This window comes from Euphorbia lathyris, chromosome 6, assembly GCF_963576675.1.
Source record: "Euphorbia lathyris chromosome 6, ddEupLath1.1, whole genome shotgun sequence".
In the NCBI taxonomy this organism is placed as follows: Eukaryota; Viridiplantae; Streptophyta; class Magnoliopsida; order Malpighiales; family Euphorbiaceae; genus Euphorbia; species Euphorbia lathyris.
Window position 1 is genome coordinate 27,518,297 of NC_088915.1, and position 24,360 is coordinate 27,542,656.

General features: G+C 37.8%; 1 non-coding gene across 1 annotated transcript; it reads left to right on the plus strand.

The window, feature by feature from the left end:
- The first annotated feature begins 1,093 nt into the window (after window positions 1–1,093).
- On the plus strand, window positions 1,094–1,200 carry LOC136234456 (small nucleolar RNA R71). Its single transcript, XR_010691339.1, has one exon. It is a non-coding gene; the product is annotated as a small nucleolar RNA R71 (small nucleolar RNA).
- Window positions 1,201–24,360: the final 23,160 nt, after the last annotated feature.

Below are 24,360 nucleotides of genomic sequence, written 5' to 3' on the forward strand. Positions count from 1 at the left end.
GACTGATGTCCGTTTCAGATCTCCCATCCCCAGTTTCCTATAAATATACAAAGGCATTAAGTTAATGCTCGCTCCTAAACCACATAGGGCACGTTTGAAGTGAACTTTGCCTATTGTAAAAGGTATGCTAAAACTACCATGATCCTTAGATTTTTTTGGGAGTGGATTTGTGAGCATTGCAGAACATTCCTGGCTTAGCATTACAGTCTCATGTTCTCCCAATCTTTTCTTTTTAGAGATTAATTCTTTCAAAAACTTTCCATACACAAGCATATTCTCAAGAAGTTCAAGGAACGGAAGGTTAATCTCTATTTTCTTAAACACATTAAACATCTTGGAATAATCCTTATCTAACTTAGCTCTTTTAGAAGTAGGATAAGGCAATGTCACCTGTGTTGGTGGATCAACAGTGTCAGTTATCGAAGCCGGGTCAGAAACACTTACTTGTGGAGAAGATGGAATAGACGAGATATTACCAGTAACGGGGTCTAACCCCTCGTCTCATTGAGGCATAAAATCTGGTCCGCTGACCTGTGTTCCGCTCCTGAGCGTGATTGCTCGTGCTTCCTCTTCTGCCAATTTACTAACTTGCGTTTGAAGTCTTTGGCAGAATGCTTCATTGTGTGCCAATCTTCCTTCCATGGCACTCATGCTCTCTATCAGGACATCTATACTCTTTTCTAAATCGAATTCAGAACCTATCCCTCTGTACCTGTCCTGCTTTAAATATTGGATCTGTTCAAGTACCATTGGGCATTCCGCACTCTTATGCCCTCCGCTGCAAACCTCACAGCCTACCACTGTTCCTGGTGATTTCAAGTGACTTCCCAGCAGAGCTACCTTTTCTGTGAGTGCTGCTATCTGAGGATTTGATTTTGGATATACTCCAGTGAACTCCTCTGCTGTTGTAACCCTACTTTGAGACGGCTTTTCAACTTGCCAACACGCACTCCGTTCAGCCAATTCTTTCACCAGATTGTAAGCCTGTATCGCGGTCTTGTTGAATAAATTTCCTCCCGCTGCTGTATCAAGAAAAGCGCGGCTAACAGGAGATATCCCCGAATAGAACATATCAACAAGCTGGTGCCGCTGATAACCATGATGGGGACACCTTCTCAACAACCTCTGGAACCTCTCCCAGGCCAGATGCAGGTTCTCACTTTCGGACTGCCTAAATGATGTGATTTCGCTTCTGAATTGAGCAGTCTTTGATGGGGGGGAAATACTTTGATAGGAAAGCTGATACCGTGGTGTCCCAATCAGTGAGAGAGCCTGGCTCAATGGAATGTAGCCATTCTGCAGCTTCTTCTTTCAAGGAAAATCTGAACAGCTTCTGGCAGACTTGTTCAGATGTGACGTCTTTGCACTTGAAGGTGCTGCAATATTCCACGAATTTGTCAAGGTGTGAGTTGGGATCTTCGTAGTAATCCCCTTTGAACTGTCCCGAGTTCTGAATCATCTGGATCATTGCTGGTCTGATTTCGAATGATTCTGCTGTTATTGCCGGATCAAGGATTCCAGAGGTGCTTGTAGGCCGCCTCGCCTTCAACAATTCCATCACCGACATATCCTTGACCATCGTGTCCTCGTCTCACGTCCTGCAAGAACAATTTCAGCTTATGAATCCAGATAAGAATATGATTGATTCTCAGACCCTCGGTTAGAGGAACCCCAAACAATTATTCAAACTTCGCGCTGAATTAATTAGCTATAAACAAAAAAATAGTCCCCAGCAACGGCACCAAGAACTTGATGCTCGTAAAGTATATAGCAATAAATAGGACAAGTGTATCCTATCGCAATAAGTAGTATAGTGCTTAAGCACGAGATCGAACCACAAGGACTATTTGTCACAACTAATTAGTCTAGGGAAGAGAACGTAATTGTTCAGAAGGTTGAATAAATAGGGGAGAATTGTATTAAAAGCTAAAGTAACAAAAGTTAAAAGCTATAAAAGAGGTAGATTTAGGTTCAATGGAGAAGTAATCTAGGATAGGGACGCTCTTAATTGCATCCCATGTGTAATGTGCTGGGATTTGGATGTATATCTTAAGGTCAATTGACGGTAATCACCTAAATTACCGCAAGGATATGGTCAATCGCTTGTAGCCAATTCCATGCTCGAGGTCAACGGCTTGATTAGGCACAAAAACCTAGTGCATGCAAAGCATTAGGATCGGTGGTGATTTGAGCCAAAGCCATAGCCCAGCCCCCTAAACCGCACTCCTAGTGGTCTCTAGCGAGGTTGGATTGTGCCAATTCGGATTAGGCAGCACCTGGGTTAGGTTACTATCTATCTACGATACTAAATATGCCAGAATCTAGGGACCAGGTTCCACAATTTCGGGCTAGTTGATATCATCGAGTCTCATTCTAGCCATGATCCTAGTTCTGAGAAGTCTAGGTTACAAAGCCTGCACAATCTAATCAATTGAGGTTCTCCCTATACACAAAATCCCTAATCACACATGGTCAAGCAATCAATTTCATCCCCATCCCAGATAGGATGGGGATTAGTTCATAATTAAACGCACCCAACGAATTAAACGCAGTTCAATAGTATTAATCTCCATTCAATTCAACAAAAAGAATAAAAGACAATTAAAGGAATTAGAACTCTAAAACCCGAATGTGTCTGATTCTGATTACAAAACAAATGTGAGGCAGTCCTCTCCTCTACCAATCTTCCAAGAGCTTCCAGCAAGGCAATTTTCCTCAATAATGGTGAAAACTGCTCTAATCTTCAAGAAGGAAGAAGAGAAAGCTAAAACTATTTTGGAAAAAGAAAAAGCCTCCCCAACAATGGTGGCTTAGTGTTCTATTTATAGTGGCAGATGTTTTAGGGGCATTTTAGGACATTTTTAGGTCAGAATTCGTGCCCCTGAAATGAGAAAATGCTGGGAATCGCTTCCCAGCGTCTCGTCTCGTCGAGACAGAAGGTGTCTCGACGAGACGAGAGGGTGTCTCGTCGAGACACCACGTGATGGTTCCCTTTTTGGGAGCCATCACCGGCCTCGTCTCGCTGAGACAGGCTGTGTCTCGACGAGACGAGGGCCTGTCTCGACAAGACAGGCACTGTCTCGGCGAGACAGGCTCTGAAAAACAGGGCTCCCTCTTAGAAATTCTCCGTCTCGATCCTTGGGCTCCCAGAATTTGCTCTCCCTGTCCCAGAATTGTCCGGACATGCTCCAACAGGCACGAGTCCAGTTCGGAAATACTCAAATGGTCCTAACATACCTGAAAATACAGAAAAACAGTCGTAAGTAATTGAAATTACTAATATAAACTGAAAGCTAACAAAACGATGATAAAACGGAAAGGAAATAAAGCGAAAATGAGCTAAAAACCCTATACAAATGGGAGTTATCACTTCGCTGTGAGGAAGAGGAGCTGGATCCTGATGAAGGTTCTGATGGTGACCTTCCTCCGCCGCAGCCACGCCCCCTTGGTGGAGATCGTCCCCCGTTACCTCGATTTGGTGGCGGATGTTGGCGAGGTGACCCAGCTTGGCATTCGTTCTCCCTTCGCTCAGGTGGTGGAGGCGACCTTCCACGCCAAGGGGATCCAGTTCTACGTCTGTGATGAGAACGGGATCTTGATCGTCCTCTCTTATGTGATCTGGTTCGTTTCTTATGCCTGCGACCATCACGTCCACCTTCTGTTGGATTCGCCACTGTGTCATTTGGATCCGCGAACGTTCTGATCGGTGGATCTCGAGATCCGCCAATTGTGATCCATGGATTTATTGTGTTCCTCAGGGGGGATTGATCATTCCTACGACTTCCATCCGGTATGTCAGGAAATAACCTTCTGTTTGTTGGCAGGTTGCTAGCAAGCTCTGGATTAACGACTATCGAATCCACAGGCTGAGAGAGAAAAAATGATGAATCCCGGTGAGCATTGGGTCTAACATAGGCGTTTTGCCATTGTGTCAGGGTCGGTCTTGGCGGTTGACGACGATTCAGCGGGGGAATAGTTCCTATCGTGGCTCCACCTACATCTTGGTTCACTAGATAAGCTCTTAAACGACCTTCCATAATAGGTCCATGTTCTCTGCTTACGGTACCTGCGCAAATATCCCAAAAGGATTCTGGCGACATGTCCCTTTCATCATGGACGGTTGGTGCATTAGGATCGACGCGACCAGCGTTGGTGTTGGGGTTAATCGATGGTGGTATGGGCGGTATTGTAGTTCCCATTGAGGGGTTAGACCCTCCACTTGCCATGTTTGGGTTGTGAACTGAGTCCTTTTCTAATTAGGACCTCCATGATCACCGCACCAATTAATAACTGGTGATGAACTTTCGATCGGATTCCTTCCCTGCGGGGGGCGTCGTTGGGTTCGACGGGGGGAAGCTCCAATGCCAAAGTCAGTATTGGTATAGTGAGTAAACTATATTGACAAAGTAGGGTTTAGAGCAAGAATGTATGTGTACCTCAATAGCTTGTGAGGCAAGCTATTTATAGTCATGTAGTTGTAACTCCCAGTAACTAGAAAGTCTCCATTAATGCCCCATTAATGGCGGTTACTGATCTCATTCAAGTATGACCGTTAGCTCATTAATGGGTTATTAAGTGTCTTCGTTGGGAATCGGCTTAACCGTTTAACGGGCGGATCGAGGCATGATGGCAGGTCTTCCGTAGGTTTGACTACGGGTGACGTGTGGTGGAATCTAGGTGATTCGCCATGCGGATGTCTTGCTTGATACGCCATTGCTCTCCGGATCGTTTGAATACGCGGTCATTTGGTCAATTACCCTTTTAGTCTCGTAAATTGTATCTGGTTGTTATCAGAAAGTACCCTGAGCAGGACTCTACTTCAAATAACTCAAAACTCTATAGGTTGCAGCCTAATGAAACTCTTTAGGCTTCTCAAGATGTTGTGACAATTGTTGCACAACAAACATAATGTCAGGCCTTGTGTTAGACAAATGTAAAAGTTTTCCTATTAATTTCCTATAACCTGTAACATCCTCTAAAAACTTTGAATTCCCATCATCCAGACTATCTATTGACATTGGAGTTGAACAAGGTTTAGCTTCTAAAAAACATGTCTCAGCCAATAAATCTAAGGTATATTTCCTTTGATAAACATGTATTCCTTGCTTAGTTCTAGCAATCTCTAGGCCTAAACTGAACTTTAATGCAACTAGATCTTTAATACCAAGACTCTTATTCAAAAAAGATTTAACTTCCAAAATATCCTCATCATTATTGCTTGCTAAAATCATATCATCAATGTAAACAGATAATGCTATGAACTTACCATCAACTTTCTTGATATATAAAGAAGGATATGCTCTAGATTTTTTAAAACCTAAAGATTACAAAGATGTATTTAATTTGGAATTCCACATCTTGCTAGCTTGCTTAAGCCCATACAATGACTTAACGAACCTACACACAAGATTAGACACATCAGTCTTAATTCCTTATGGCAAAGTCATATAAACTTCCCCTCCTAAATCACCATGTAAAAAATCATTGTTAATATCTAATTGTTCTAATTTCCAATTATTAACAGCAGCCAACGCTAATATTAATCTAACAATTGTTAACTTAGCTACGGGAGAAAAAGTTCCTAAGAAATCAATGCCTTCTTGTTAGTATATCCTTTTGCCACTAATCTGGCTTTAAATCTTTCTATTGTACCATCACTCTTTCGTTTTATCTTTAAAATCCACCTACTGCCTATTGGCCTTTTTCCTGATGGTAAAGAAAATATTTCCTAAGTCTTATTGTTATTTAAGGCTTTTATCTCACTGCCCATGGCTTCTTAGGGTCCTTAGATGCCATTTTATAACTTGTGGGTTTTGTTTGAGTAGATAAAGCAACAGTATACGATTTGTGAGCATTAGATAGGTGATCATAGCTAATAACCTGAGACAAAGGATGATAAATGTCTTGTTCTAACTGACGATTAAAAAACCCTGTTTCCAAAACATCACAGTTATAATCCTCAAGATACCTAGGTTGTGAAACTGTTCTGCTTGACCTTCTAATATTATGTAAAGACTCAGATACAAGTGGAATTGGAGATAAACTAGACATTTCAGACAAACTAGGCATTTTAGATTGATATGTCATTAATTGCTCAAGGTTAGTTCCATAAGGAAATTGAGTCTCATGAAATTTTACATTTCTAGAGACAACAATGTCACATGTTCTAAGCTTTAAAATCTTAAAACCTTTCTGCCTTGTGTTACACCCTAGAAATACCCCTGGTTCTTCCCTAGGATCAAACTTAGTTCAGTTTCTAGCTAACGTGCTAACAAAACATAAACACTCGAATGAACGAAGAACCTTATAATCATGCTTATCACCATTTAAAAATTCATAAGGAGTACAATTCTTAAGCAAATGTGGAGGTATTCTATTAATTAAAAAATAACAAGTTGAGCCACACAACGATTCTAGTACACATTTTGCATTTTACTTTGAAATTTTAAGGCCTAGCGATATTTAGAATGTGTTGATATCTTCCCATATGCTAAACGCAAGAGCTGATTGACAATCTCTTCAGTCAGCCTTTCCCACGTAGCATTCTTACTATCCCTGCAAATATTATGTTCAAATAAAAAGGAGACACTGTATTGCCCTAGGTTAAAAAAGATAAAGACCCAAGCTTTTCAGTAGTGAATCTCACTGATTTTATGTAGGAATCAACCATGGAGATAGAGAGAGATGAGAAGGATGAAGATTGCGTAACCTAAAAAATGGGGTTTTGGGTGAGATACAGGGTTTATATATGAGCTGAATTTTCAGTCAAAACATCCAGCGCCTAAATTTGGTATATGGCCGCGTAAGTGGAGTTTTATTTGCTGTTTTTTTGTTTTCTTTATACAATGAAAATTATTTATTGCAGGTGTCATCTGATGAATAAGTGAAATTTAACAAAAACGCGCGTTTTCTTTGGATGACAGGATTCTGTCATCGGAACGCCACATGTGAATCGAGCGCGTTTTTAATTACGCTTTCAGATGACGGAAATTTAAAATACTGTCACGAAAAGTATTCAGACGATACGAAAACAAATGTCTGTCATATATCTTGTGTCATGTGAAAGGGAAAATGACATAATGTATATCATGTGTGTTTCTTATTTTCTGAAGTTATCATCTCTTATATCTCAAGTATACAAACACTACTTGTAATCTCTTTGTTTATAATGAAATATATACCGAGATATTCTATAATCTCGGTACTATATGATCCTTTGGACGTTACCAATAAAAATACGATAATTGTAAAAAAAAATTTAAAAAAAAATCTAATGAAATAGTATGTTATGTATGATTGTTGTGGATATTGCATCCAATCTACTATTTAAGTTATGAAAAGAAAAAAGTGGAAGGAAGATATGTAACAGATGTCAAAGGAGGATATGCACTAAACTATAATATATGAGGAAGCTACCTAATATTTAGATCATCAGCAAATCTATGATTGGATAATAAAGCAAGAGCCATTTTAACCACAAAAGGAAATATGATTAACATCTAACTTTCGTATCTTCAAAATTATAGCACTAATGGAACACAAATACCTCATTTTCCACTCACATAATTATAATTAAAATTAAACTTATTATCGCCTTTCAGCCATCTATTCAGTTAGGTCACTCCCATATACAGGACAAACAAAGTTTCATTAATTTTGTCCACATTTCACATTAATTCTTCTTATTTTAATTTTTTTTTTTTTTTTTTTGTTATTAGGGTCAACAAATATTATTTCAAACTATTAATTTGTCTCCCATTTCAACTTTCTCAAAAGTTCTTGTATCATCGTTTAATTCTGAATACATTAGTGATATGTTATCTTGGAAATTTCAAATATATATACATATATATATATATCCTTTTAGCTTCATTTTTTTTTTTTTTTTTGTTAATGTTTATGTCGGTAGCGGAGATGCGTATATTAAAATGGATATGTTGTCATACGAGAAAGGATCGGATAAGTAATGAAATAATTAGGACAAAAGTAGGGGTTACATCTATTGAGAATAAAATGAGGGAAAACCGTGTAAGGTGGTTTGGCCATGTAAGATGAAAAGCGTTTGATGTACCGGTTGGGAGGACTGAAGAGTAGCAAAGAGATGTAGTGGTGAGGGGTAGGGGAAGACTTAAGCAAACTTGGAGGAGAGTGGTCGAGAGTGATATGAGTTTATTAGGGATTGGGGAGAATATGGTAGTGGAGGGAGAGAATTTGTGTCGCTGACACGACTTGATTGCACGGTTTTATATGATGGTTCATGTTAGCCGACCCCGAATGATTTCGGGACTAAAGCTTTGTTGTTGTTGTTTATGTATGCCATCATTCAATAAAAATAAAAATAATACTGAAACAGCAGAATCCAATAAATTAAACAACAATGCAAATAAAGTCTAGAGAGGTTCAAAAAGGGGATTACCTAATAATTTAGGTGATGATTAACAGATCTTGATGTAACTGGACAGCCATATAAACACATAGGGCCATATGCAAGTGCACTGATCAATCCAATTCGGAAAGGACTCAGATCTCAAAATTAGGAGATTTTACAAATTGTGTCTACTCTTAAAATATTACCAAACTAGTTTATATAGATTCTTATAGCCGGTCTGAGATTTCGAATATCAAACTCTAAAGAGTTTTAATTGGAGTTAAGGGTATAGAAAATTCTGAGAGGGTTTGAATTGGAGTTAAGGGTTTAGCTTTTAATAACATTAAAAAAAAAAAAAAAGATATATCTGGGTCGTATAAAGAAGGGGATTCCATTATTTCAGAGCTTCTTATCAAGGAACCAATTGAATTAAAAGTTTAAATTGATAGTTAAAGCTTCATACTAGCTTTTATTGCAACATCTGATATATCTCCTCACATGAATGTTGCTCCTAGACTTGAAGCGTGTGCAACACATGTCTATCTTACCATGTGTTGAAATTTGATCAATAAATTGGGTTGCCAAGATTCGAACTCTCGACCACTTGGTCTAAGACACTATGCTTGGGTCTTCACGAGTGTGAGGTGCCCCCTGCAGGCATCCTGGATATCTTATTTTCTGATATTTGTGGTACTTGTCTTCCTAGGATGACTAGTATCACTTAGCTTGTTTTTTGTTGTGCTCCGGGGTTTCGTCCCCTCCATTAAGATAAAAAAAAGAAATCAGATGAATTAAAAGTTTAAGCTCATAGTTAAAGCTCAATAGTAGTTTTTATTATAATCTCACACTCTACATGCGTGCTCGACTCATGATATTCTTTTTCTTTATTATGATATATATGTTAAAGATAATTATCCCTAATTAGCTTACCAATTCTCAAATACTAACGGATAGCTATTGCACATAATTAGAGTTATTTATTATACCTATTATGATAATAACTAGAATTTATATTTGTTTATAATACTTGTTAATTATCCTAGTTAAACTCTAACTCCCTGTAATCCATTATATATACAAAACTTAATGGTAAATCCTAATTGAGGGAGAACTCTTTAAACCTAATTATCTTTTCTATCTCCATTCTACATTCAACATGGTATCAGTTACTTCAGCTTCTTCTTCCTCGATTGACCAACCCGCGTCAATGTCGTACAATTCGGTGCAAGGTCTATCGTTCCTCCCTCCTTCACATACGTGATCGACTCGGCCTCCTCCCTCCAACCATCCTTGGGTTGGTGGTTTGATTTTCCCTTCAACCCTGCCTTTACTACCGCTGTCGGAGATGCTGTTGTCCGACCTCCTACCACTGCAACATCAATGTCACCCTAGAACTCTTGGTCGTTCTACTGCCGCCACTTATAGCCTCCAACCTCCATCTTCTCCGTTTCTGTTGGGAAGTCAGACAACCGCGGGAGCTGTTGTCTGGCATCATACTGTCGCGATAGACAGCATCCTGTCTCAGCCTTCTCCTTTCATGTTTGTGAATCAGACAGACAGACCCTTCCCGAACCAAATCCAACCAGACTTTGGTCCGTCCCCATCTTACCACAGCTCTCAAATTCAGTTTATCCAAAATCTGTATGCCTCTGTCTCTTTCTTTTCAAATTTGGTTAGTAATCTTTATCCTATTCCACCAAAACCTTATCTGTTTCACTTATCTCATACTATAAATCTTATGTACACGGGTCTTGTTGCATCCTCTTTGGCTTTACCTTGGGTTCCTTCGGTTAATGTTACAATTAACATCAAATTAACTCTTTACAATTATAAGGCATGGAGAATGGCTATAGAATCCACATTGAAACCTCATCATTATTTTGATCATATTACTAGCACTGGTCCTCCGCCCCCGAAGTATATTTCTCATTTGGGTATATGACGTCTAATGAGTATTTGCTTCTGAATCCCTCTTTTACTGCTTGGGATGAATTAGAAAAAATTCTTCGGACTTTACTTTTGAATTCTATTGCTGAAGAGGTTTACCATTTAATCACATGCTTCAGTTTTTACATGATATTTGGGTAGCTCTTGAGCGAACTTCTGGTACTATCTCGGGAACTAAGCAATTCCAATGAAGTCTTGAGTTGTATGATTCAAAACAGCATGATTTGTCTTATTAGTGCTTATATGCAAAAATTAAAGTGTATTCTTAATTAATGATCTTGCTGCCTCTAGTAACTCTTATCATATGCATCTGTTACTTGTTTTGCTGTTAAAAAACCTTGGTGAGGAATTTCGACCTACCATTCAAAATCTCATCACTCAAAGAGCCGCAAATATTTACTAATATGAACTACTAGATAGTTTGAAACTATTGAGGGCCTACTTCATACCACCAGGAAATCTGAACTAATGGCCTCTACTCCTGCTGCATCTGTCATTCATGAAGCAAATGTTTCTACTGTTGCACCGTCTGAACATCAGAGACAGAAATAGAAGAAGAGACAGGGCGGTAAGTGCTTCAATTGTGGTGATACCAACCATTGGACTGATAAATGCAAACGTCCAAAGGGTTATGCTACAAAGAACTTTTGTACTGGTCCTCGGGCACATCTTTCATGGAAGCAACCTCATAATCCATTTAATGGATCTCCTCAGCCCTGGTATCCTGACACTGGTGCTATAAATCACATGATGGAAAATCCAGCTCAGCTTCAACATATGTACGTTTATTTGGGTTATGACATTGTTCAGTTCGGCAATGGTCAAGGATCAAACAACTGGGAAAATCTTGTTACATGATCCAAGTAAAGATGGGATTTATGTGCTTCCAACCACCCTGAAGGAGGTGCTTGTGGGTAGGGACGGATCCAGAATTTGTAGGTAGTGGGGGAAAAATATATATAAAGTGTAAAATAAAAAATAAAAAATAAATAGGATAAGGTCAAAATGTACACTTAATGTCGGTAGGAGTAAGCAATTTTACTCTTTAACGTCTAAAAGTTTGCAATTTTACCTTCAACGTTGGCAGCAAAGAGCAAATTTTACAAGTTGAGTTAATTTAAGAAATAATTCATCAAACTGTATTTTATACTAGTTGGACAAAAAAAATCCAAATATTTCATCGAAGCTAAAAATGTTAATCTTTCCAATTCTATTATTAAAGCACAAAAAATATGAAATATATTTTTTAAAACCAACTGATTGGTAAATGGTACATAATAAATAACAAAATATTTGTGTTTTATAATAACATCTGAAATTAATCTAACTTGCTAAAATTATGGATAAAATTGTACCATTTAAAAGTTAAAAGTAAAATTGCTCTTAGTTATCAACATTAGAAGTATTTTTACATCTTATAAAAAAAATCAATAACAATATATATATAAATATGCTTTGACAAAAATTTGGCAAAATAATGATACATGGAATATGGTTGAAAATTGACACCCATAGGCAATTAGACAAATATCATCATCTAGTTCCCCAATTAGATAAAGTATGCTTGAAATACACTTTTAAAAAACAAAAACTTGTCCTGAGAGTTCAAAATAATACTTTATTGTGAAAAACATTTTGGGTTCAATGAATTAGTACAAAATTCATTTAAATTGAGTTGTATTTATTTAAATATGACACCCATAGGCAATTAAAGATATATATATATAGTGTTAAATAAGCTTATTACACTTTGATGGATGGACATCAGAATCCCCCTGAGGCCGTGTGTAATGCACCATGGAGTAAGCTATGGCTAATGTCTTGTCCCCCGAAGGTAAAAAATATCTTGTGGCGCACGACCTGGAATATTATCCCAACTAGGTATCTCTATATGCTCGTCGTATTGATCTTGATCTGAGATGCCCATTCTGCTTGATGACCGACGAATCACTTTCTCACTTGCTACTTAGTTGCCCGATTACAACCCATGCCTGGAACAGTACTTCATTCTCACACCTCAGGGAAGCGGGGTAATCGAGTTTTGATCAGTGGTGGGATGGTTTAATACGAAACTGTTTACGAGAGGAGGCAGGGAAATGTTCGACCTTCCTGTGGTACGTCTGGTACAGCAGGAACCAACATATTTGGAATGGCAAAATAATACCCCCAGCAACAATGGCGGAATGTGCTGCTATGATTTTTGATACTTGGACTGCTGCACAGGAATTGTTTACATCTAACACGTCCATGAATGTAGACGAGCAGTCTGCAGCATGGCAACCGTTAGTGGTCGGCCTCAAAATTAACTTTGATGCAGCTCTTCGGGTCGAAGAGCAACAAATCGGAATTGGTGCAGATATTCGAGATGAGCAGGGTAGATTTATAATGTCTAGATTTCATGCAATGCAACGGCTGTTCTCGCCAACAATAGCAGAAGCCATCTCGTGTCGTGATGCTCTCAGTTGAATCAAAGAGAGATGGGACCTCATGGTATGTGTGGAGGGGGCATGCTCAAATTGTTATCAATGCGTTATGGCAGGAACCTGAAGATAATTTTTCAAGTATAGGGCTTGTGCTTGTTGGCTGTCGCACCATTGCTGAATCTATCCCACATTGTGAGTTTCAATTCGTCAAACGGTCTGGTAACCAAGTAGCAGATGAAGCTACTAGACTAGGACTTTCCTCTTCTATGCTGACAGTAACGGACATTATTCCTCCGTCTTTTGTAAGCATATTGGTATTTGATTGATTTATTTTATTAAATCTATTCTTTCATTCAAAAAAAACAAATATCATCCTCCGCTGATGTTGGCCAAAAATATAAGATAAGATAAATTTATTTTATTTAGAGACAATTTATATTCAATTTAAAATGTATTAGTTATAGTGTTAAGTAGTATCATTTGTCTAAAACTAAATCTAAAAATTAGATTTGTGGTAGAAGAAATAAGTCATGTCATGTGATGTCATTATCTCATTGTTTATACAAGAAGCTATAAAAAGCCTAGATAGAAAAGTCTTTAAATGAGAAAGTTGTGTATCCCAAAGACTGAAACGGAAATAGTTTGATTGGGTCATACTATTGAGCTGTTGGAATTTAAATTTTAATTCATGTTACACATAAAAACGGCGTCGTTTTTCTATTTAGAAATATTTTTTTAAAAAAAAAAGTGAAACCTATCCTTGTTCTTCTCTAACCTTGTGACTAAACTGCAAAAAAAAAAGCTTGAACTTCTCTTGTTCGGCAACAATGGAGTCTGGGACAAACTCCCAAAATAAATAAATAAAAATTGTATACATAGGATTTTATGCATTTCTAGATCTTAGTGGGGGCAAGTGCTCCCATTGCCCCCACTATCTATCCCTACTTGTGGAGGAGAATGTGTCTTTTGAGAGGTGGCATGAACGTTTTGGTCATTATCAGTCTCAGACTGTAACCATAGTTATCAAAAAAAACAAGTTATCCTCTTCAGCACTAGTTGGTGTTGTCCTTTCTCTCCTTTAGGAAAATTAGCTAGGTCGTATTTACCATCTATAAGTCGTTCTAGTACTTTTATTTTTTAAAGCTTACATTTGGATGTTTGGAGGCCCGCTCCAGTTTTATCATGTCTTGGTCACCGTTATTTCTTAATTATTATTGATGAAATTACTCATTTTAGATAGGTGTTTTGTTTAAAAAATAAAAGTGATGTTGCTTTCACTTTTTGTGATTTCTATGTTATGATTTGTGATCAGTATAGTGCTAGAGTTATGAACTTTTATCTTAGGGGTGAATTTCAAAAATTACAGCATTTCCTTAGGAATCATGACATTGTGCATAAAATTGTGTGCCCTCACACTCATGCTCAAAATGGCATAGCAAAAAGAAAAATTAGGCACTTAATTGATACATGTCTTACCTTATTAGTCGATGCTTCTTTACCATTGAAATTCTGGAATTATGCTATGCTTCACAATTAATCAATCGTCTACCCATGGAAGTTCTCAAATATAAATCAACATATCTTTTTTTCTAAAACAAACAACCTGATTATTCATCTATTTTGGAAGTGGAATTTATCCTCTGCTTCGACCATATAATCAGCATAAATTTGATTTTCGATCTAAGTTGTGTGTTTATCTGGGTTCTTCTGCCAATAATTCTAGGGATCTTTGTCTTGATTTTACTACTGGTTGAGTCTATATCTGTAGGGTTGTTCAATACAGTGAAGATATATTTCTTGGCTCCTTACCGTCTTCCTCAACATCATCTCCCAACATCCTGTTAAAAAGCACGTATTGTCAACTACCATCTTTGTTCGGCCCATATCTAGGTATTTCATCAATTCCTAATCTAGCCCTTTCTCCTTCTTCTTCTTCTCTAAACCATATTACACATGTGGTTTCCATCTTGGGTTCTGCTACTCTCGATACCCACTCAGATTTTGATAGCACGGACATTGGCCTTTTGGCTCCGATCTGCTTACCATCTCCTAATTTGTCATTTATTCCATCACCAACTATGCCAAATAGTGGCTCTTATCACACAATTGCCACTCCTAAAAGTTCCTCGGACTTTACATCATCGACCACCCTTGATTCTTCTGTTGCACCTGAACTGAATACTTCACCCTCACATGTGTTTCCTACTCATTTGCCTCCTAATGCAAGATGATGTGTCAACTCAGCCTGTTGCTCCCTTACCTACGGTTGGTTCACTGCCTAATCCAACATTTAAAGTTTCAACTACACGAGTTCATCAGCATAACACGCAGCTTTGTCACTCCACTTTGAACTCTAGCTTTGAGGCTCTTTTTACCACTCATCCCAGTGGCACAGTTGATCCCACATGCTTCAGTAAGGCTAACAAGTTTTCGGAATGGCACAAGGTTATATCTGAAGAAATTCAACACTTTCTTAATAATGGCACCCGGCAGCTGGTTTCTCGTCCTCAACATCGGTATGTCATTACTTTCCATTGCTGATTTAAAACAAATAAGAAGTCTGATGGGACAACTGGGAGACATAAGGCTCGCATTGTGGCACAAGGATTCACTCAATAATCAGGAATCAACTATAAAGAGACGTTCAATCCTATGGTTAAGGCTACAACTATCATATCAGTGTTTGCTATTGATGTAGCTAACAGATGGTTCATCAATCAACTTGATGTATCAAATGCATTTCTCCACGTAAATTTGTTAGAAACCATATTTATAAAACAGCTACATGAGTTTAAGGATCATGTCAAACCAAATCATGTATGTCTTCTAAAAAAAGTATATATGGATTCAAACAAGTGCCACATGAATGGTTCACCCATCTTTAGACTTTCTTACTTTCTCTTGGTTTCAGGATGTCGCAATGCGACGTACGGGAATTGAGAAGACCTACATACTTTTTATGTGGATGATATCATTATCACTGAAAATGCCCCTGCTTATATTATCAGCATTATTGCTTGCACTAAACTGGAATTCCCAATTCGCAATCTGGGGCAAGACAGAATATTTTCTAGGTATTGAGATTCAGTATGCGAAGGAAGGCATTCATATATTTCAGGCCAAGTATGTGGCTGACATTCTTGATAGGGTTAAAATGTTTGACTCTAAACCCACTTTGACATCCATGGCTACTACGCCAACACTCTCTAAGAATTTTGGCACTAGTTTGACCTCTGGTGATGAATACAGAAGCATTGGGCGCGCTTCAGTATTTAACTTTAACCAAACCTGATATTGCATTTCGGTAAATAAGTTGTGTCAATTTTTGCATAGTCCCACTAATGAGCATTGGAAGATTGTTAAGCAGGTTCTCCGTTATATTCAGGGCACATTCAATTTTGGGATAGTTATGTCTTCCAAACCTATTGATCATATTCACTGTTACTCTGATAGTGATTGGGGTGGGTGTCCTTATCATATAAGATTGATAGGTGCATTCTTTGTATACATTTGCACGAGCATTTTCTCATAACAGACTCGTAAACAACCTACCATTGCTCGATCCGCTACTGAAAATGAGTACAAGGTTGTTGCAATGCCACAACTCTGGCTTCGGTCTCTGCTTTCGGACTTGGGAGTTCAACTTTCGACGCATGTTCAGCTTTGGTGTGATAATGTTGGGGCTATCTACCTCACCTTCAATCTGATGTTTCATGCTCGAATGAAACATATTGAGCTTGACTATCATTTTGTTTGTGAACAAATTCAACGTGGTTTTCTCAGCGTCCGCTTCATTTTGACTGAAGATCAAGTTGCATATATATCTTAACCAAGCCGCTTGCAAGTGCTCGGTTCGTAATGCTTTACTCTCGACTTTTGGTTTGGTCTCGCCATTGGCTTGAGGGGGGTGTTATCCCTAATTATCTCTTACCAATCATCAAATACTAACGGATAACTATTTTAGAGTTATTTATCATACCTCTTATGATAATAACTAGAATTTATATTTATTTATAATACTTGTTAATTATGCTAGTTAAACTCTAACTCCTTGTAATCCACAATATATACAAAGCTTAATGTTAAACCCTAATTGAGAGAAAATTCTATAAACCTAATTATCTTTGCTATCTTCATCTTACATTCAACTATATATATATATATATATATATATATATATATATATATATATATATATAGTAGGGCTCTTGTGAGAACAGATTGCTTAGGTGAGAACACTCTTTTATGGTGAGAACACTCAAAACTACGTCGTCTTGAGTTTAAAAACTAAAAAAAAAAAACAAATTGCTTCTGGTGAGGGTCAAACACAAATTGCTTAATATGTAATAAATATGGCTAATAATTAATTTAATAGAAAAAACACCAAAGTGATGGTGAAAAGAGTCGAACCATCAACATTGGTTTATCATATACGCTGCTTACCACTGTACTAGTAGTTCTATTGTTTAACATTTTACGCATGCACTTATTAATATCGATTAAATGTGCATAATAATGAATTATTAATAGGAAAAAAAATGTGCATAATAATGAATTATTAATAGAAAAAAAAGAAATGTGCATAATAATGAATTATTAATAGAAAAAAAAGAAATGTGCACAATAATGAATTATTAATAGAAAAAAAATCCAAGAACATGCTCCAATTTCTTATTTATTTAATTCCTCTATATTTTTTGTAATTTATGTTTTAAAATGTTAATGACGATATTCTAAATAATGGTAACCATAGAAGACACCTCTAAATAATGTTACATATTCTAAACTTTATAATTTGTGTTCTAAAAATTAAGTATAATGTTTTAAAAAAATCACTAAATATTTAGATCATTTTTGCATTTGTTCTATAATATAATTTATAACTCATGTTCGAAAAAACATAATGCATGTTCTAAAAAACATAACGTATGTTCTAAACTTTTTAGTTTGTGTTCCAAAAATTAAAATATATAATCTAACGTATGTTCTAAAAAATATGCCGTATGTTCTAAACTTCATAGTTCGTGTTATAAAAGTTAAAATATATGTTTTAACGTATGTTTTAAAAAATATATCGTATGTTCTAAACTTTATAGTTTGTGTTTTAAAAATTAAAACATATGTTCTAAATTTCATTCATAAGTTCTAAATATATCGTATGTTCTAAAAATATTTATATGATTTTATTAAAAATATATAATATATTTTTATTTAAAAAATATAGTATTAGATTTTTTTTAGCATCAGAGGCACTTAATAATATATAAATAAGAGAATTGTATAATGAACAAACTAAAGCAAGTGTATTTTTATTTAAAAAATATAGTATTGGATTTTTTTAGCATCAGATGCACTTAATAATGGTAAACGCTATGCTTACTTTGTTTTTAACAAAGTAAGTCTTACTTTGTGTGTTTTCACCATTGGATTAATTTTCTAATCCATTATTCAATGGTGAAAACACACCAAGTAATGGTACTTTGTCAAAAATAAAGTAACCATAGAAGGCACCCTTAATAATATATAAATAAAAGAATTGTATAATGAATAAACTAAAGTAAGTGTCCCCACAGTAGTGTGTGTGCGCTCCACTCCCTCTACGCCCCAGCCCTAGGTTCGAATCCTTCCTCTCCCATTTTCTCACTTAATCTTTTAATTAAAGGTGGTGTAAGTTATTTACCAAAATGTCACCGCGTCCCCTATTCAACTCTATCTTATTTTTTTCTTTTATTTTGATTTTCTTAAAATCTCCTATTGATTTAAGCGTGACAATGATCTCTGTGTTTTTTTACAGGTCTCAATTACTTAGTGCTCATAGAACGTCGGACCTCAATCTGTTATGTTCAGATATATAGAGAGAGGCCGGACAAAGAAAAAGGTTTTAGCTGAAAAAGGGAACTAGCATATTATTTGTGTAAGGCAATTTGCAGGAAAGCAAAGCCTTGAACGTAAAAGACTATTCTACATGAAGCCAATGGATGTTTTTCATAAGGTTTTTGACATCCAAATATGGAAAATAATGATTGGTTTATTTGTTTTGAGACTAAATATGCCACTTTTTTAAATTCTTTAACTTACTTTTTTTTTCCTTTTCTTTTTGCAAGTCACAAGTATTTTTATTAAAATCATTTGATCGGACATCTTAACAAGCCACTTAAAGCAAGCCATTTAACTAACAAGATTTATTACAACAAACTTGATTTTTTTTGGTTAACAGAAGAGGGGACGGAACCCCGAGAACAAAAAAGAAAAATTAACCTCTAATTAGCTTGGGAAGGCTAAAACCGTTCATATCCGAATCAAGAATAACCTGGAGGCCTGCAGGAGGTACCTCACACTCGTGAAGACCCAGGGACATTCGTCCTGCGAAGTTCGCCATCCAGTCCGCTGCTCTATTACCTTCGCGGAAGGTATGCACCACTTGCACTTCCCACTCTAAGGCAATTAGATCACGACACTTGTTAATGAGCCAAAACAGTCGGTGTCTCGAACCTGCCTGCTCGCTGATCAAATTCATTACCACCAGTGAATCAACCTCAGCCACGACTTTCCTATAGCCCTTTTTCCAAGCCAGATCAAGTCCGAAGTATAAGCCCCAAAACTCGGCCAAGACCGAGCTGCATACTCCTAAGTTACAACCGAACCCGACCAACCACAGTCCCAGCTCATTACGAATCAGTCCGCCCGTGGCAGCTAGGCCCGGATTCCCTTTACTAGCACCGTCCGAGTTCAATTTTACCCATCCGTCCGGTGGCTTCTCCTAGACAACTCTGATTTTCCGAAGCTGACGGATCTGAACCGAATCCGCAATCGTGAAGGCCTACTGGAAACCGGCAATTTGAATACGGAGGAAAGCAGTGGAATCAGCAGGTCGGGCGGTCCCGGGGTCGAAAACTCGACAATAGCGCCACTTCCACAACCACCAAGTAACCGTGGAAAAAACAATGCTCCAGTCATAATTCTCCCAATGCCCTTTTTGCTGTAAGTTCAGGGCTATCCAATCCCTTAGCGGCTTATTGAAGAAAACCCCCTGAAACCGTGCTGGGATGAAGGCGGACCAGACGTCCCTAGCAAACGAACAGTCCCTAACCACATGCAGGTTATCCTCATCAGCGGAACAGAGTAGGCACTCCGCCGTGGCGCTCAGGTGCCGTCTCAATCGAACTTTATTGGAAAGCAAGCTATCCCACGCTAAGAGCCAAATAAAAAATCGGATACGCTCCGGAGCCTTAACCTTCCAAATTAACTTCCATATAAGATCTGCGGGCTCAGACGAATGTCCTGGCAGAAGGGCGTTATAAGCCGAACCGACAGTCAAGTTCCCAGAATTCGAACTAGTCCAGCACCAATCGTCCCCTTCATCATCATCAGGGAACAAGACCGTTGATGCAAGGCGGAGGATGCTACTCTGCGGGAGAAAAGCGGCCAAGGCCCCCCAATTCCAACCACCATGATCCATCCAATACAAGCAAACCATCTTATTCCGATCATCTTCAGGGACTTCAGCCGTGACTTCCTCAATTAGGGGTCTATTGCCTAGCCATGTGTCCAACCAGAAACGAGTCCGCCGCCCGTCCCGGACGATCCTACCCAGACCTGCTCCAAATTTCTGCGCACCCAACAAAATGCAAGCCCAGATATGACTACGCTGCTGTTTCTGACGGAACATCGCCAAACCATGTAACCCTGCTGCATATTTGTGTCGAAGAACTCTCACCCATAGGCTCTGATCCTCAGTTAAAAAACGCCAATCAAGCTTCATTAAGAGGGCCAAATTCATTTCGCGAGAGGAGCGAATGCCTAGCCCGCCAGCTAGACGGGGCCGAGAAATACGATCCCAACGGACCAAGTGAACCCTCCGCGTCTGATCCCCACATCCCCAAATAAAGCGACGGTTAAGCACATCCAGACGGTTGCAAATAGATATTGGAAGAGCAGCGGTTTGCATAGCAAAGGTCGGTATACTTGAGGTGACGGCTCGAACCAGCGTCGTGCGCCCTGCAGACGAGAGGCACGCAGCCTTCCAACCACTAAGCCGACTATGAACACGATCCAAGATGGGTTGGAAGTGAGATTTAGAGACCCGCTTGTGAAATAAAGGCACCCCGAGGTACTTACCAAGGTCCGATGTAATCTGAACGCCCAACTCTGAACATATACTCCACTTAAGTCTTTCCGGGACATTATTGGAAAAGCAAGCACGGGATTTTTGAAGAGAAATCTTCTGACCTGAAGAATCACAAAACATATCCAGGATCTGCTTCATATGTCTCGCCTGCTCCACCGATGCTTCCCCCATAAGGATTATGTCATCTGTAAAAAACAGGTGAGAGAGCCCCGGTCTGCCCCTAGACAGATGAATCGGCTTCCAATCCCCCCTAGCCGTGGCATCTAAAATCAAGTGACTTAACCTTTCCAAACAAAGCACAAAGAGATAAGGGGACAGGGGATCCCCCTGACGAAGACCTCGAGTAGGGGTGAAATTTGAAGTTCTCTCCCCATTCCACAGCACAGACATCGAGGGGGACGTCACACACTGCATAATCACGGTAATCCAGTGAGCCGACAAGCCAAGGCAAACAAGAGTGTCCCTTAAAAAGCTCCAGCTAATTCGATCATACGCCTTTTCCAAATCTAACTTAACCACCATACTACCCATTCGCCCTTTCCGATGCCTGAGAGAGAACACCACCTCCTATATGAGAATGATATTATCTGTAATCTGCCTTCCCGGGACGAAGCTGCTTTGGAAGGGGCCGACAAGGTAAGTAAGGTGGCTCTTGAGCCTCTGAACCAGACATTTGGTTATGATTTTGTACATAACGTTACACAAGCTTATCGGGCGGAATTGGGACAACAGTGATGCGAACCCACGAGGAACAGTGCCTCGAAAACCCGACAACTAGATTTGATCCCTAGGAAAGCTAACGAATCAGGGTCGGTCAGAAAAGAACCCTTACAAAACTAGGTTGTAAAGACCCAATCCCAGTCTCCAACAATTAAGGATTTTAATCCCGAACTGTTCAAAGTAGTGCCCCAAAGAACACAAGAGAAATCACTCACAAACTTTAAGAGTAATATTTTTATTAAGATGAAACTTGTTACAAACTTAGAAAATTGGAAATATTTAAAGTCTAAAACTAAATCATGTTGGACATATTTTGCCCTTACATAACTAAAATAAACATAATAAATATAAGGGTAAAAAAGTAACTAAGCAAGTCAAAATTATTATCTAGAAAGTCAAAGTAAAAGTCTTCCTCATAATTCATCATGTACTCCCATACCAAAGAAAAATTGTGCAATTCTTTAAATTGCAATAATTTCCCACCATCCAAACTTATTATCCAACTTAATTAGATCTCCTTAAAATCCAAATTCAATTCCCTCAAAATCCAAATTCAAAATGAATTAACTCTAATTGATCCGTTTTCAATTTGATATTCGTGTAACTCGAAAGGGATTAAATTATTTCATTTTGAACTTCGCACGCTTCATAGGATTATCGAATAAAGGACTAAAATTCGTAAATATAATCTCGTTCTTGGCATGGATCTGATTCTCATCATTCCCCCTCTCTTCAAGACGATTCGTCCTCGAATCGCAATGTTGTTCATGGATAGACTTGAACACCTGCAATTTAGAATCTAGAATACTAAACAAACAAATGTCAAGTTTGTTAGTATGAGCACATATCTTTTCAACACCCACGAAATCAATAAAATTTGTCTTTTCAACTCCACACAGTTGTTCATCAATTTTCACCCCATCTTCTCTTGCAACCAGTATCTCTGAAACATAACATTGGTCAGATGCAGATACATATTGAATCTCAACCTTGTCTACATCATTCTCAACTTGAGATCTTGTTTCAATTTTTTTATTCGGCGGTGTTTCATCTTTCTTTGTTAGTTCTTCAATTTCAAGAGCATCATCCTCATCATTGCATGCAGTGCTCTCAGACTCTTCCTTCACTCTGCCTGACGCATCAACAACTTTTCCAATCTTTTCACCTTTTATTTCTTCACTTACATATGTACGTTTATCGCTGTTACCAATAATCTCATATCGAGATATGAAGTCTTGTTTGTTGTAGTAGTTCTCGACTCGATTGAAATCTTGCATTAGGCTCGGCATGTGTTTGTACAACCCCACATAGAAATGGTTAGGAACAAATCGTTTTCTCATAACGGCTTTTAGCTCTTTCCAAGTATCAATTGGTGGCTCTCTACACCTCTCTCTGGTTGTCACAAATTGATCCCACCAGATTAAGGCATAATCTGAAAATCCTGTAATAGCTTTTCGTACCTTCTTCTTTTCTGAAAAATTGTTATAGTCGAAAATCATGTCCATTTTCTTCTCCCACTTCAAATAAGCTTCAGGATCGTCTCTTCCACCAAACGATGATATTTTGAATTTTACATTCCCAAGACCTATTTCTTCTCTACCATAGTCACCCTGATTTCTAGTTGATCTTTCACTGTCATCATAATGATACATTACATCGCCTTGGTTTGCTTCTAGAACAACTCGTTGATTTTCTTCCATGATGTCCATACGTTCCATCAAGCGGTTCAACATTGTTAACACTTGATCGTTTGCCATATTATTGCGCAAAAGAAATTCAAATAGATCAAGTAAAAAAAAAAACTCACGATTCACTCGGTGTTTCGCTCAATTTTTTCCGGCTATTCTCTCTGATATGCTCACCACTCTGTGCCTTTTACCGCTCGATTTCTCTTACAGTGTTCTTTAAAGAACTCAGTCGAACAAATTCAGTTTAACCCCAATAGTCAAAAACCAAAATTCAACCTTACAACCTAAGAAGAAAAACGTTAAACAATGAACGGAACGCAAATAAGCAACTCGATGACCAAAATATAATGTTAATGTTAGACAATAATCAATAGAAAATCATTGAGTACAAAATTTTAATTTTGTACCATTAACAAAACTAAGGAATTCTTGTCTTCTAAGTTGGAGATGAAAGACCTGTAAAGTTTTTTTTTTTTTTTGAATGAGAAACAGAACTGCAACTTGATTTTTTTTTTTTTGTGCTATGAAAAAAAAATGTACAGGTATAAATATATTATATACTATATATAATAAAGTACTTCACGTGTGATAGGTTGGAAAAGATTTGATTTTTTTTTCACTACAATTTTTTTTCTTTCTTTCTTTTTTTTCCGAAATTAGGAAAAGAATTTTTTTTTCTTTTTACTCTTAACAGAAAAAAAAAGAAAATAAAAAAATTAAAATAAAATAGTCAGAATATTACGAATAGATAAAACCTGAAAAGTTAGAGCTCGGCTCTGATATCAAACTGATGCGAACCCACGAGGAACAGTGCCTCGAAAACCCGACAACTAGATTTGATCCCTAGGAAAGCTAACGAATCAGGGTCGGACAGAAAAGAACCCTTACAAAACTAGGTTGTAAAGACCCAATCCCAGTCTCCAACAATTAAGGATTTTAATCCCGAACTGTTCAAAGTAGTGCCCCAAAGAACACAAGAGAAATCACTCACAAACTTTAAGAGTAATATTTTTATTAAGATGAAACTTGTTACAAACTTAGAAAATTGGAAATATTTAAAGTCTAAAACTAAATCATGTTGGACAT